The sequence below is a fragment of the Arachis stenosperma genome, chromosome 1 (genome assembly GCF_014773155.1).
Source record: "Arachis stenosperma cultivar V10309 chromosome 1, arast.V10309.gnm1.PFL2, whole genome shotgun sequence".
Classification (NCBI taxonomy): Eukaryota; Viridiplantae; Streptophyta; class Magnoliopsida; order Fabales; family Fabaceae; genus Arachis; species Arachis stenosperma.
The window spans coordinates 79,979,906-79,994,414 of NC_080377.1; the positions used below are offsets into that span (position 1 = coordinate 79,979,906).

General features: G+C 38.3%; 1 non-coding gene across 1 annotated transcript; it reads left to right on the plus strand.

The window, feature by feature from the left end:
• Window positions 1–1,961: 1,961 nt before the first annotated feature.
• On the plus strand, window positions 1,962–2,069 carry LOC130950467 (small nucleolar RNA R71). Its single transcript, XR_009073602.1, has one exon. It is a non-coding gene; the product is annotated as a small nucleolar RNA R71 (small nucleolar RNA).
• The last annotated feature ends 12,440 nt before the right edge of the window (window positions 2,070–14,509 follow it).

Sequence of the window (14,509 nt, forward strand, 5' to 3'; positions counted from 1 at the left end):
ATGGTGCCAGACTGGGCGTTAAACGCCCATTTGCTGCCCTTATTGGCGTTTAAACGCCAGCAAGGTTTTCCTCCAAGGTGTGCTATTTTTCTTTCTGTTTTTCATTCTGTTTTTGATTTTTCAATTGATTTTGTGACTTTCCATGATCATCAACCTACAGAAAAGATAAAATAACAAAGGAAAATAGATAAATATAACATTGGGTTGCCTCCCAACAAGCGCTTCTTTAATGTCAGTAGCTTGACAGTGGGCTCTCATGGAGCCTTACAAATACTCAGAGCAATGTTGGAACCTCCCAACACCAAACTTAGAGTTTGAATGTGGGGGTTCAACACCAAACTTAGAAGTTGGTTGTGGCCTCCCAACACCAAACTTAGAGTTTGACTGTGGGGGCTCTATTTGACTCTGTTTTGAGAGAAACTCTTCATGCTTCCTCTCCATGGTAACAGAGGGATATCCTTGAGCCTTAAACACAAAGGATTCTTCATTCACTTGAATGATCAATTCTCCTCTGTCAACATCAATCACAGCCTTTGCTGTGGCTAGGAAGGGTCTGCCAAGGATGATGGATTCATCCATGCACTTCCCAGTCTCTAGGACTATGAAATCAGCAGGGATGTAATGGTCTTTAACTTTTACGAAAACATCCTCTACAAGTACATAAGCTTGTTTTCTTGAATTATCTGCCATCTCTAGTGAGATTCTTGCAGCTTGCACCTCATAGATCCCTAGTTTCTACATTACAGAGAGAGGCATGAGGTTTATGCTTGACCCTAGGTCACACAAAGCCTTCTCAAAGGTCATGGTGCCTATGGTACAAGGTATTGAAAACTTCCCAGGATCTTGTCTCTTTTGAGGTAATCTCTGCCTAGTCAAGTCATCCAGTTTTTTGGTGAGCAAAGGAGGTTCGTTCTCCCAAGTCTCATTACCAAATAACTTGTCATTTAGCTTTATGATTGCTCCAAGGTACTTAGCAACTTGCTCTTCAGTGACATCTTCGTCCTCTTCAGAGGAAGAATACTCATCAGAGCTCATGAATGGCAGAAGTAAATCCAATGGAATCTCTATGGTCTCAGTGTGAGCCTCAGATTCCCATGGTTCCTCATTAGGGAACTCATTGGAGGCCAGTGGATGTCCATTGAGGTCTCCCTCAGTGGCGATCACTGCCTCTTCCTCCTTTCCAAGTTTGGCCATGTGGGTCATGTTCATGGCCTTGCATTCTCCTTTTAGATTCTCTTCTGTATTGCTTGGAAGAGTACTAGGAGGGAGTTCAGTAATTTTCTTGCTCAGCTGTCCCACTTGTGCCTCCAAATTTCTAATGGATGACCTTGTTTCAGTCATGAAACTTTGAGTGGTTTTGATTAGATCAGAGACCATGGTTGCTAAGTCAGGTGGCTCTGCTTAGAATTCTCTGTCTGTTGCTGAGAAGATGATGGAAAAGGCTTGCCATTGCTAAACCTGTTTCTTCCACCATTATTGTTGTTGAAACCTTGTTGAGGTCTCTGTTGATCCTTCCATGAGAGATTTGGATGATTTCTCCATGAGGGATTATAGGTGTTTCCATAGGGTTCTCCCATGTAATTCACCTCTTCCATTAAAGGGTTCTCAGGATCATAAGCTTCTTCTTCAGATGAAGCATCCTTAGTACTGCCTGGTGCAGCTTGCATTCCAGACAGACTTTGAGAAATCATATTGACTTGCTGAGTCAATATTTTGTTCTGAGCCAATATGGCATTTAGAGTATCAATCTCAAGAACTCCTTTCTTCTGATTCGTCCCATTGTTCACAGGATTCCTTTCAGAAGTGTACATGAATTGGTTATTTGCAACCATTTCAATGGGTTCTTGAGCTTCTGTAGGCGTCTTCTTCAGATGAAGAGATCCTCCAGCGGAGCTATCCAATGACATCTTGGACAGTTCAGACAGACCATCATAGAAAATACCTATGACGCTCCATTCAAAAAGCATGTCAGAAGGGCACTTTCTGATTAATTGTTTGTATCTTTCCCAAGCTTCATAGAGGGATTCTCCTTCCTTCTGTCTGAAGGTTTGGACTTCCACTCTAAGCTTACTCAATTTTTGAGGTGGAAAGAACTTTTTCAAGAAGGCATTGGCTAGCTTTTCCCAAGAGTTCAGGCTTTCTTTGGGTTGTGAGTCCAACCATATCCTAGCTCTGTCTCTTACAGCAAAAGGGAATAGCATAAGTCTGTAGACCTCAGGGTCAACCCCATTAGTCTTGATAGTGTCACAGATTTGCAAGAATTCAGCTAAAAACTGATGAGGATCTTCCAATGGAAGTCCATGGAACTTGCAATTCTGTTGCATTAGAGAAACTAATTGAGGCTTAAGCTCAAAGTTGTTTGCTCCAATGGCAGGGATAGAGATGTTTCTCCCATAGAAGTCGGGAGTAGGTGCAGTAAAGTCACCCAGCACCTTCCTTGCATTGTTGGCATTGTTGTTGTTTTCGGCTGCCATGTCTTCTTCTTTGAAGATTTCTGTTAGGTCCTCTACAGAGAGTTGTGCTTTAGCTTCTCTTAGCTTTTGCTTCAAGGTCCTTTCAGGTTCAGGGTCAGCCTCAACAAAAATGCTTTTGTCTTTGCTCCTGCTCATATGAAAGAGAAGAAAACAAGAAAATATGGAATCCTCTATGTCACAGTATAGAGATTCCTTGAGGTGTCTGAGGAAAAGAAAAATAGAAGGAAGAGGTAGAAGAATTCGAACTTATCAAGAGAGATAGAGTTCGAATTGTGCATTGACGAGGAGTGTTAGTCCATAAATAGAAGGATGTGAAAAGAGGGGAAGAAATTTTCGAAAATAAATTAAAAAGATTTTTAAAAACATTTTGAAAAATTGAAGAATGATTTTCGAAAATTAAAGTTGAAAGAAATAAAGTGATTTTTGAAAAAGATTTTGAAATTAGAAATCAAAAAGATATGATTGAAAACTATTTTGAAAAAGATGTGATTAAGAGATATGATTGAAAAGTTATAGTTTTAAAAAGATATGATTGAGAAGATATGATTTGAAAAACAATTTAAAAAGATTTGATTTTGAAAATTAATGACTTGGCTAACAAGAAAAGATATGATTCAAACATTAAACCTTTCTCAACAGAAAAGGAAACATAATTGAAATGTTGAATCAAATCATTAATTGTTAGCAAGTATTTTTGAAAAAAAAAGAAATTGATTTTGAAAATATATGATTGAAAATATTTGATTTGAAAAAGATTTGATTTTGAAAAATTTTGAAAACTTGAAAAAATTTGAGTTAAAAACAAAATCTTCCCTCTTGTGCCATCCTGGCGTTAAACGCCCAGAATGGTGCACATTCTGGCGTTTAACTTCCAAAACTCACCCGTTTTGGGCGTTAAACGCCCAGCCAAGCACCCTAGCTGGCGTTTAAACGCCAGTTTTCCTTCCTCACTGGGCCTTTTGAACACCCAGCCTTTTTCTGTGTAATTCCTCTGCTGTATGTTCTGAATCTTCAATTCTCTGTATTATTGACTTGAAAAGACACAATTAAAATTTTTTTGGATTTTTAATAATGAGGAATAATCACAATTCAACTAAAATCAAATAATAATGCATGCAAGACACCAAACTTAGAAGTTTATATACTATTGACACTAACAAAATGAGAATGCATATGAGAAACAACAAAACACTCAAGACAAGAGAATTTAAAGATCAGAACAAGAAAATCATCAATAACAACTTGAAGATCAATTAAGACACATGAATGAATTTGAAAAATGCAAGAAGAATAGAAACATGCAATTGACACCAAACTTAAAATGAGACACTAGACTCAACAAGAAACATACAATATTTTTGGTTTTTTTATGATTTTGTATTTTTTTTGGATTTTTTTTCGAAAATTGAGTGAAAAAAAAATAAAGATATCAAAATTCTTAATGAGAATTCCAGGAATCATGCAATGTTAGTCTAAAGCTTCAATCTAAAGAAATTAGAGATGGCTAGCCAAGCTTCAGCAGGACATTACATTTAAGAGCTAAATTGATGAGAATCAATCAGCTTTGGTGATGATAAGAACATCACCTTGAAACACTAGAATTCATTCTTAAGAACTCTGAAAAAATACCTAATCTAAGCAACAAGATGAACCGTCAGTTGTCCAAACTCAAACAATCCCCGGCAACGGCGCCAAAAACTTGGTGCACGAAATTGTGATCTCTACTTTTCACAACTCAAAAAATCCCCGGTAATAGCTCCAAAAACTTGGTGCTCAATGCCATGGTCTAAACATAATTTCACAACTTCGCACAACTAACCAGCAAGTGCACTGGGTCGTCCAAGTAATAAACCTTACACGAGTAAGGGTCGATCCCACGGAGATTGTTGGTATGAAGCAAGCTATGGTCATCTTGTAAATCTCAGTCAGGCAGATTCAAATGGTTATGGATGATTTATGAATAAAGCATAAAATAAAGATAGAGATACTTATGTAATTCATTGGTGAGAATTTCAGATAAGCGTATGGAGATGCTTTGTCCCTTCCGTCTCTCTGCTTTCCTACTGTCTTCATCCAATCCTTCTTACTCCTTTCCATGGCAAGCTGTATGTTGGGCATCACCGTTGTCAGTGGCTACAGTCCCGTCCTCTCAGTGAAAATGTTCAACGCGCTCTGTCACAGCACGGCTAATTATCTGTCGGTTCTCAATCAGGTTGGAATAGAATCCAGTGATTCTTTTGCGTCTGTCACTAACGCCCAGCCTTTAGGAGTTTGAAGCTCGTCACAGTTATTCAATCCTTGAATCCTACTCAGAATACCACAGACAAGGTTTAGACCTTCCAGATTCTCTTGAATGCCGCCATCAATTCTAGCTTATACCACGAAGATTCTGATTAAGGAATCCAAGAGATAAACATTCAAGCCTTGTTTGCTTGTAGAACGGGAGTGGTTGTCAGGCACGCGTTCATAAGTAAGAATGATAATGAGCATCACATAATCATCATATTCATCATGTTCTTGGGTGCGAATGAATATCTTAGAACAAGAATAAGCCGAATTAAATAGAAGAACAATAGTAATTGCATTAATACTCGAGGTACAGCAGAGCTCCACACCTTAATCTATGGTGTGTAGAAACTCCACCGTTGAAAATACATAAGAACAAGGTCTAGGCATGGCCGTGAGGCCAGCCCCCAAAACGTGATCAGAAGATTCAAAGATCTCAAGATGATCAAAGATCCAAAGATGATAATACAATAGCAAAAGGTCCTATTTGTAGAGAACTAGTAGCCTAGGGTTTACAGAAATGAGTAAATGACATAAAAATCCACTTCCGGGCCCACTTGGTATGTGCTTGGGCTGAGCATTGAAGCTTTCACGTGTAGAGACTTTTTTTGGAGTTAAACGCCAGCTTTTGTGCCAGTTTGGGCGTTTAACTCCCATTCTTCTGCTAGTTCCGGCGTTTAACGCCGGGCAGTTTTGAGCTGATTTGGAACGCCAGTTTGGGCCATCAAATCTCGGGCAAAGTATAGACTATTATACATTTCTGGAAAGCCCAGGATGTCTACTTTCCAACGCAGTTAAGAACGCGCCAATTGGGCTTTTGTAGCTCCATAAAATCCACTTCGAGTGCAGGGAGGTCAGAATCCAACAGCATCTGCAGTCCTTTTCAGCCTCTGAATCAGATTTTTGCTCAGGTCCCTCAATTTCAGCCAGAAAATACCTGAAATCACAGAAAAATACACAAACTCATAGTAAAGTCCAGAAAAGTAAATTTTAACTAAAAACTAATAAAAATATAATAAAAACTAACTAAAACTTACTAAAAACATACTAAAAATAATGCCAAAAAGCGTATAAATTATCCGCCCATCAACAAGTTATAAAAGTAATCCTTGAAAGAAACCTAACAAAGGTCCAATAAAGAGGATTACAAAAATAACTTAGAAGATATCGACCTAACGAAGTCGGTCTCCTACAATACAAGTTATAAAAGTAATCCCTGAAAGAGACCTGACAAAATTCCAAAAAAGAGGATTTCAAAAATAACTTGAAAGGGGACCAACACAAAGAAATCGGTTATGGGGCGCTAAAAATACAAGCAAAAGTGAGAAAACCGAGAAACAAGTCGGACCCATACAATCACGGTCTCAAAGGATCCAAGTTACATACAATAAGTACAAAAGCAATCCAAAGAGGTCAAGCAGCAAGATTCCAACACTCTCAGAAACCAGAAGAGATACCATGTTAAAGCGCAATAAAAGCATAGTATAATAAAGCTTCAAGAGGCCACCAAAATCTACCTCAGAAAGCTACTTTTGTTTTTCAAAGTAAAAGTTGCCAGGCAGGCAACTAAAAAGCGTCAGCAGTTAAACAAAACAATAAGACAGTTCAAAAGCCCACAAACCGGGCTATTTACACAAATACTTAAAAAGAAGATCAGCAAAGATCGGGTGCCTTCCCGGCAGCATCAGTACGGGGAGAAGGAGGGCGAGTCTGAATAGGCACAGCATCTACAGTTCTATCATCCCGGTTCAGAATCTGACAATCCAAATCAGGCATAACTAGAGGAACCGAGGAGGTCGACACCTTGATAGAAGGCACTGGGGGAGGTTCAACATCATTATCATCCTGGTCATCAGGGACAATCTTACCATCCCTCACAACATTGTCCAGGTTGAAGAGAGTAAGATCGGCCTCAGGAGTAATAACCCGAACCTGCTCCTTCAGGTTCTCATAGGCAGCAGTTACACTACCAACAAGATGACCCTGGAGCTCGGAGTAATCAGCTCGGACGTTCTCCAACTCCTCCTTCAGATGCATTCCCTCCCGATAAGATGTGACATAGCTATCCTTATGCCTCAGTGCTGTGTCTTCAGGCAGCCTCACAGAGGCAGCCAAAGAGAGGGAACTCGCCTTCTCATTTTCCAGATCTTTTTCCAGCTTGGCCACCTTCACTTCAAGCTCCTCCTTCAAGCCTTTTATCCGATCAAACTCCCGTTTAGCCTCCTCTATAAAAGCTTTGGTGGCATGGAGAGGAAGACTTTGAGAAGTTCGATACAGGGCCACTCCCATGTGTGCCATCTTGATACTACTTCAAGTTATATAATCAAAATGATGAAGAAGTGACACGTCATCCATAGGGAGGACACCATAAGGACCGATTTGTTGATCTACAAACTCGACCGCATCAAAGTCAGGAGCATCAAGGTTGAAAGGCTAAATTATTTTTTGCTTCTTACTAGGAGGAGCACCAGAAGCAGCGGCAGAAGTCTGTGGAGGATCGACCAGACGAACCCGAGGAATAGGAATTGGTTTCCTCAGCCCGGGAGAACTCGGCACAGGAGGTTTCACTGGAACCTGAGAAGATCCCTCTTCGGCCACCTTGGCCGAGATGTTTTGAGCAGCAGTTGCCTTCTTTGCCTTTTTGAAGGCCTTCATGGAGTCATTATTTTTTGACATCTCTGCAAATACAGAATCAGCCATAGTAAAGGGATACAATCACAAGAAGAGGAAGCAAAACTAAGAAAACAAGTACAGAAACAAGTCAGACATGTACCCAAAACAGTCCGAACCAAGGACGAGTCATTCAAAAACCTTTTTGTATCAAGATGGGGTGGTTCCCCCCATAAATCCTTAAGAACAACAACAAAAGCATGCTCAACCTCGTCAAGCATCTCCCATGTATACCGAGACACTCTCACATCCTTCTACTACTCTAGAGGGAAAAAAGGCTCATCATTTTCATAAAGAAAAAAGGGGCGGGCCCCCTCGACAGCATGAACTCTAAAGAAGTAATTCTTAAAATCCTTAAAGGACTCGTCATACATGGCGAAAACTTTATGGCCCTGGGCAGACCTGAAAGAAACCCAGGAAGCGTTCTTTTTGGAAGAACCACCAGGCTTGGCAAAAACAAATAGATAAAGGAAAAGAGTCTGAGAAGGTGTTACGCCTAACTCTTGGCAAAGTAGCTGAAAGATCTTGACAAAACCCCAGGAATTCGGGTGAAGCTGGGATGGGGCGATGTTACACGACCACAACAGGTCGGTCTCGAAAGCAGTAAAAGGAAACGTAATGTTCAACTGACTGAAGAAATATTCATAGGCATAGAAGAAGCGACGCTCTCCCTCGATGGAGGTAGGAAAACAAACCCTTTCATCAGAATCAGGAGCGACAAGCTCATAATCCCTCTCCCGGGCACTATTACCACAGATCCTATGACGTTTCCTCAGCTCTACACAAAATTCAGCATCCACAACAGAGATACACATCAAGACAAGGGAGTCCAGCCAATCGGACATCCCCTCGAGAACTCTCGAAGACATCTCTACAATGTTATTGCGAGAAGACATGAGGCCAATTAATCCTACAATAAGAAAAGAAGATGGGATTACTAAAAACATCTCGGACAAAGGACAAAACAACTCGATTAATATGACACAGGCGAACAAACAGAAAAGGAAAACCCCAAGACTCAAACCAAAATCCTGGGGCATCCTTTGGAGGCAGTAACAAAGCAAGGTTTTCAGGAAAAATCTACAGCTCGCATGCCAGCATCTCTCAAACAAGAAAAGAAGACTTCAAACAAACAAAGCATTTCGAAAAAGAAAAGTAGAAACACAAAAATCATCAAAGTCACTATCTTTCTACAGTCTACCAGCAAAGAGCATTGTCAACAACACCAAGCAGAAAATTGTCAAAAACACAACCTTTTGCAGACTCAAGCAAAAACCCTAAAAAGTATCAAGAGAAAGTCAAGAAAATGCACTCCAAGCAAAAAGCAAACTATAGGTATCATTATCTCCCACAAAGGTACAACAACAAGGATCTTTTGAAATTAAGGAGCAAGAGACAGTTTTTTCAAAATAATAGCCAGAAGCAACAATAGAACATGCAAATCCCTGGGAAACCGCAAAGAAGAAACACCAGGAATACGCGAAGAAGAAAAAACACATTACAGCGACAAGAAAACACAAGATCATAAGAAAGGTTCAAACTTTTTCGACATTCAAGCAAATTACCAGAGAATTAAAGACAAAGCAAAACGAAAAGAAAATAGAACCAACCTGGAAAAAAGCAGGAAGCTTCAGAAAAGTTGGAGATGGAGAGACGGAATCACCAATCACTGAACGATGCCGCAACGCAAGAAAAGCAAAATGTGGGCGAAAGACAGAGAGCGAGAGAACGAAGGGAGAAGTTACGAAGAGGAGCGAAGATGGGAAACCGTTTTCTGATTGCAAATTCAAAATAAAAGGACACAAGGAAAAACGGGGCAATTAATACCAATTAATGAAGGTATTAAACCCTCACACCCAAAGCGCTGATATAAAAGCACACGCTTTTAGAGAAAAACGTTCCACATTCAAAAAGCTTCTACAAAGGAATCGACAAAATGCTTGAGTTCGGCTTCACTAGAGAAGGACCGAAGTCAAGGACTCGACCTCAAAAAAGAAGACCGAGCTCAAGCAGGGGCACTGTTCATTCCCTGGGTCGAGCTGTTCGAGCCGGGATGTTCAGTAGCAAAGCGACCGACCTCTTTAGGTCAAGCGAACCAACTTCTTCGTAAAGAACTCGGCCAAATCGACAGGAAAGCCCAAAGGAGGGCCCAACTCAAGGAATACGACCCCGATCCAAAGGCAGCCCAAGTCTATAGAGATAAGGGCGGTTCCATGGAAGATAAGCTGACCTCGACAAAAGATAAGATAAGATAATTAACTTATCTTATCCAAAGAAGGTCACATCTCACCATTATAAATACACTGGAGCACCCAGGTATAACTCATACTCTGATTCTATTCAATACCTGCTTAATACCCTTGCTAACTTAAGCATCGGAGTCCCTTGCAGGTACCCCCACCCTCCGGGGACGAAGGATCAGCACTACCACCAAGTCCAACAAGCCGGACACAACCGCTTCAACCAGCACAGAAGATCTCGTCCGAGATCGACCTCCAGTTTCAGGTAAGCCTCGGAACAATTTATATATAAAAAATAAATATTAAATTTGGAGGAGGCTTCTAATTATAGGTGAAACTTTGCCGACATTTTTAAAAAATCTAAATATAATTGAATTATGAAATCAAAAACAAAAGTCTTTTGGCATTGAATGAATAATAGTCATGAAATACAAAAACGAAAGATATGACAAAAAATCTAAATATAATTTGTTTTATCTATGAATTGTTAAAATCTCTTTCTTTGTAGACATGACACAGCAAAAATGAAAGACATAACAAAATTTAAATCGGATTTGAAGTTCATAGACTAGTTCAAATTTGATTTAAACTACTAAAGATACAAAGTCTAATTAGAATCAAATTTGTATTTAGTTTTGATATGTTTCACAATGTAGCTCTTTCTACTTGACTTCTTGTATCATAAGTAATTTTTAAATCTGAACTAATTCCAACTAACTTTGTTAGAAACAGTTTAGATTTAGAAAACTCTTCCTACTTTACTTTTTGAATATGAACTAATTCCATTTAACCTTGTTAGAGGCGGTTTAGATTTAGGAAACTCTTCATATATGCAAGAATTAGAATTTTATCTTGAGGTGTTTTTATTGTAGGATTTGAGTTGTAGGTTGTGATTTGGGTTGGGGTCAATAGTTTTTGAAGTGTCTTTGAATTTTATCGAGTTTTGTTCTTATAGTCCTACTCAATTGTTGCATTATTTGGGGTTAATACTAAAAGGCTTTCTGCATGCAGATTCTTTTGTATATGATTTTGGGCACATATTTTTGCTATTATATTTTTTTGGCTGGTGTTAATTAGTATGCTATTTCAAGACATAATGACAGGTGTCACGAATCGGCCCCGTGGTTAGGGTAGAGAGGGAAGGTGTCTACTAGTACCCTTGAAACTTCTCAGTCATCGCCCTCTGCTCTGACTACCCCTGGGACGTCATAGGTAATGGGTATATAGGATCAACTGTTCATCATGGTCCCTAACCCCAACCACGTAGCTTATTCTGCTGTGCCACCCCCGCCACCAGGAAATCGTCTGGCTGCTTCACCATAGTGAACTCCTCCACTGATGTAAGGGAAATTATCGGTAAAAAATTTCTCAATGAAATCTCATTGCAAGTATAGTTCTAAACCAAAAAATAATCCTCAATCAAAATTTAATTTGTTTGTCACAAGTACAAACCCCAATAAAAATAACCGAAGTATTTAAACCTCGGGTCATCTCTCAAGGAATTGCAGGGAAGTGTGCATGTTATTGGTTTTGGGAAGTATATTTTGGGGTTTTCGCAATAAGGAACAAGAAATGTAAATAGCAAAAAAATAAACTAACAACTAAGGAAACTCTTAGCAAGGGTTGATGGTTAAGGATCTCTATCCTTGTCACTAACCACAACATGATAATTGCAAGGATCAATCTCATTAAGTCATCCTCTAACATGTGAAGGAAAGTCAAATGAGCTTTATCAATCCCAATCCATAAGTCCTAGCCACTCACTAATTGACTTAGTGAAAGCTAGTATCAATGGACACCAATTATCAATCACTTGGACATTAGTAACTCAAGGTCACCCAAGTTACCATCCTAAGCCCAGAATAGAAAATCTACACTAAAATTCAACCAAGCATTTTATCAAACACATGAAAGGTATAAAAGGAAAGCATGGTAAAATGACAAGAAATGTAAATTCTAACAACTACTAATAGTAAGAAATCAACAATAACAAGGCAATTAAACAATAAGAAATATAAAACATAAATTGCATTAAAGAAAATGAAAGGAAACAAGAGTGCTCATAAAAACAACAAAATAAAAGAAATAACAAATAAAACTAAGAAAGCAAGGATGTAGTGATAAAAATTGAAAAGGAAATATATGAAATCATCAATTAAAACCTAGATCTAAGAAAAATTAAACTAAATCTAACCTAATTCTAGAGAGAAGAGAGAGCTTCTCTCTCTAGAAACCTAACCTAAAACATGATAAAAACTCAACTATGACTACCTGATTCATTCTCCCTCAATAGCATCAGAAATGAGTTGGATTGGGCCCAAAATGAGCTAGAAATCGATGGCCACGAGTTGCTTAAAATGGCCCAAACTGATCCTGCGACGTGTGCGCGTGGAACGACGTGTACGCATCACCAAACGTCCTAGCAACTATGTAAAATTGCATATTGTTTTAAAGGCACAGATGTTAGCTTCCCAACGCAACTACAACTGCCTCATTTGGACCTCTGTAGCTCAAGTTATGATCGATTTAGTACAAAGAGGTCAAGATTGACAGCTTAGCAATTCCTTCATTTCTTCATGTGTTCTCCATTTTTACATGCTTTTTCTTCATTCCCTCAATCCTATCTTTGCCTTCTAAACCTAAAATCACTTAACAAACATATCAAGACATCGAATGGAATCAAGGTGAATTAAATTTAGCTATTTTAAGACCAAAAAATATGTTTTCACACTTAAGCATAACTTAAAGAGAATTTACAAAACCATGCTATCTTAGTGAATAAATATGGGAAAAGTTGATAAAATCCTCTAAATTTAACACAAGATAAACCTTAAAAATGGGGTTTATCAACCTCCCCACACTTAAACAATAGCATGTCCTCATGCTAAATCAAGAAAGACAAAAAAAGGGGTATGAATATTTATTCAATGCAAATAACCTAAATGTACCTATCTATATGAATGCAACTAAATGCAAAGTGATTCTACCTACTTGATTAAAAGTAAATCAATCTCCAAGAACATAAATGAGCAAGTAGGGCTAATATAGTATGATGATTCATGAATCCTACCAATTCAAATATCAAAATGAAGTTCAAATCGCCTTGCAAGAAGAAAGCTCATTAAAGCCGGGAACATGGAATTGGGCATCGAACCCTCACTGGAAGTGTATCTGCTCTAGTCGCTCAAGTGTATAGGGTTGATTTACTCAATCCTCTTCTAATCATGCTTTTCATGGGTTGTTTTTCATCTAACAATCAACAATTATTTAATGCATGCATACATTTATCATGAGGACTTATTCATAGGTTATAATAGGGCTAGGGTAAAGGTAGGGATGCATATGGTCAAGTGAGCTTGAAATTTGAATCTTTGATTAACCTAAGCTCTCACCAAACACATATAACAACCTATACAATTCTAATACAATACCTCTCTACCCATGATTCCTACTTTTTCACATACTCATGCATTCTCTTTAATTCACATTCCATATGCATTGTTATTGTTACTTTACTTTGGGGCATTTTGTCCCCCTTTTATTGCTTTTCTTTTCTCTTTTGTATATTTTTTTCTTTTACATAATTTTTTTTCTTTTTATTTCTTTTTCTACATACATATTTCTTTCTTTATCGTTTCTTTTTCACAATAAAGTGTATACAATCGTATCAATGCATATGGTTTTACATATTTAATGCATGAGTATGTACCCAATCCTATGATTTTCAAAAAAAAATACAAGATACTCTTTTATCCCAACCAATGTTCCCAACTCTCCCAAACTTGAATGATAATCACTCTCACTAGCCTAAGCTAATCAAAGATCCAAATAAGGGACATTTATTGTTTTTCACTTAAGGCTTATAATGTGCTAAAATTAAGAACAAATGGGTTAAGCATAGGCTCAAAATTGGCTAACAATGGAAGATAAAAGGTAAGGCTATTTGGGTAAGTGAGCTCAATGAAACAATGACCTCAATCATGTAAATGCATGTATACAAGGAATAATGGACATATAGAATCAAACAAATAAAAGATTACAATCATTGAAAGAGAATAATCACACACAAGAATGAAAATAAGTGGTTATAAGATGTAACCATACAATTAGGCTCAAATCTCACATGCTTGTGTTCTTAGCTCAAAAACCATGTTCCAAAATAAATTCTTCAAGCAAGTTCAACATTTTTTTTTCAAATTGGTAGGGTGTCCTAAAAATAATTTCTTGGAAAAGAAATCATCACCCTAACCAAGTAGTCCTAACATAAAAAGAAGTGGTGAAATATGTACAAATTCTAACTAACATGCAACCTATCATGCAATGCAACAACTAGCTAACATTGGTGTTGAAAAGGGAAGTGGTTACCCACGGAGATCGGTTGGATGACTGATGAGCGGATAATTTATACGCTTTTTGGCATTGTTTTTAGGCAGTTTTTAGCAAGTTCAAGCTACTTTTAGGGATGTTTTCATTAGTTTTTATGTTAAATTCACATTTCTAGACTTTACTATGAGTTTGTGTGTTTTTCTGTGATTTCAGGTAAATTCTGACTGAAATTGAGGGATTTGAGCAAAACTCTGAAAAAGGCTGACAAAAGGACTGCTGATGCTGTTGGAATCTGACCTCCCTGCACTCGAAAAGGAATTTCTGGAGCTACAGAACTCCAATTGGCGCGCTCTCAACGGCGTTGGAAAGTAGACATTCAGGGCTTTCCAGAAATATATAATAGTCCATACTTTATTCGGAAATTGACGACGTAACTTGGCGTTGAACGCCAAGTTCATGCTGCTGTCTGGAGTTAAACGCCAGAAAAACGTCATGATCCGGAGTTGAACGCCC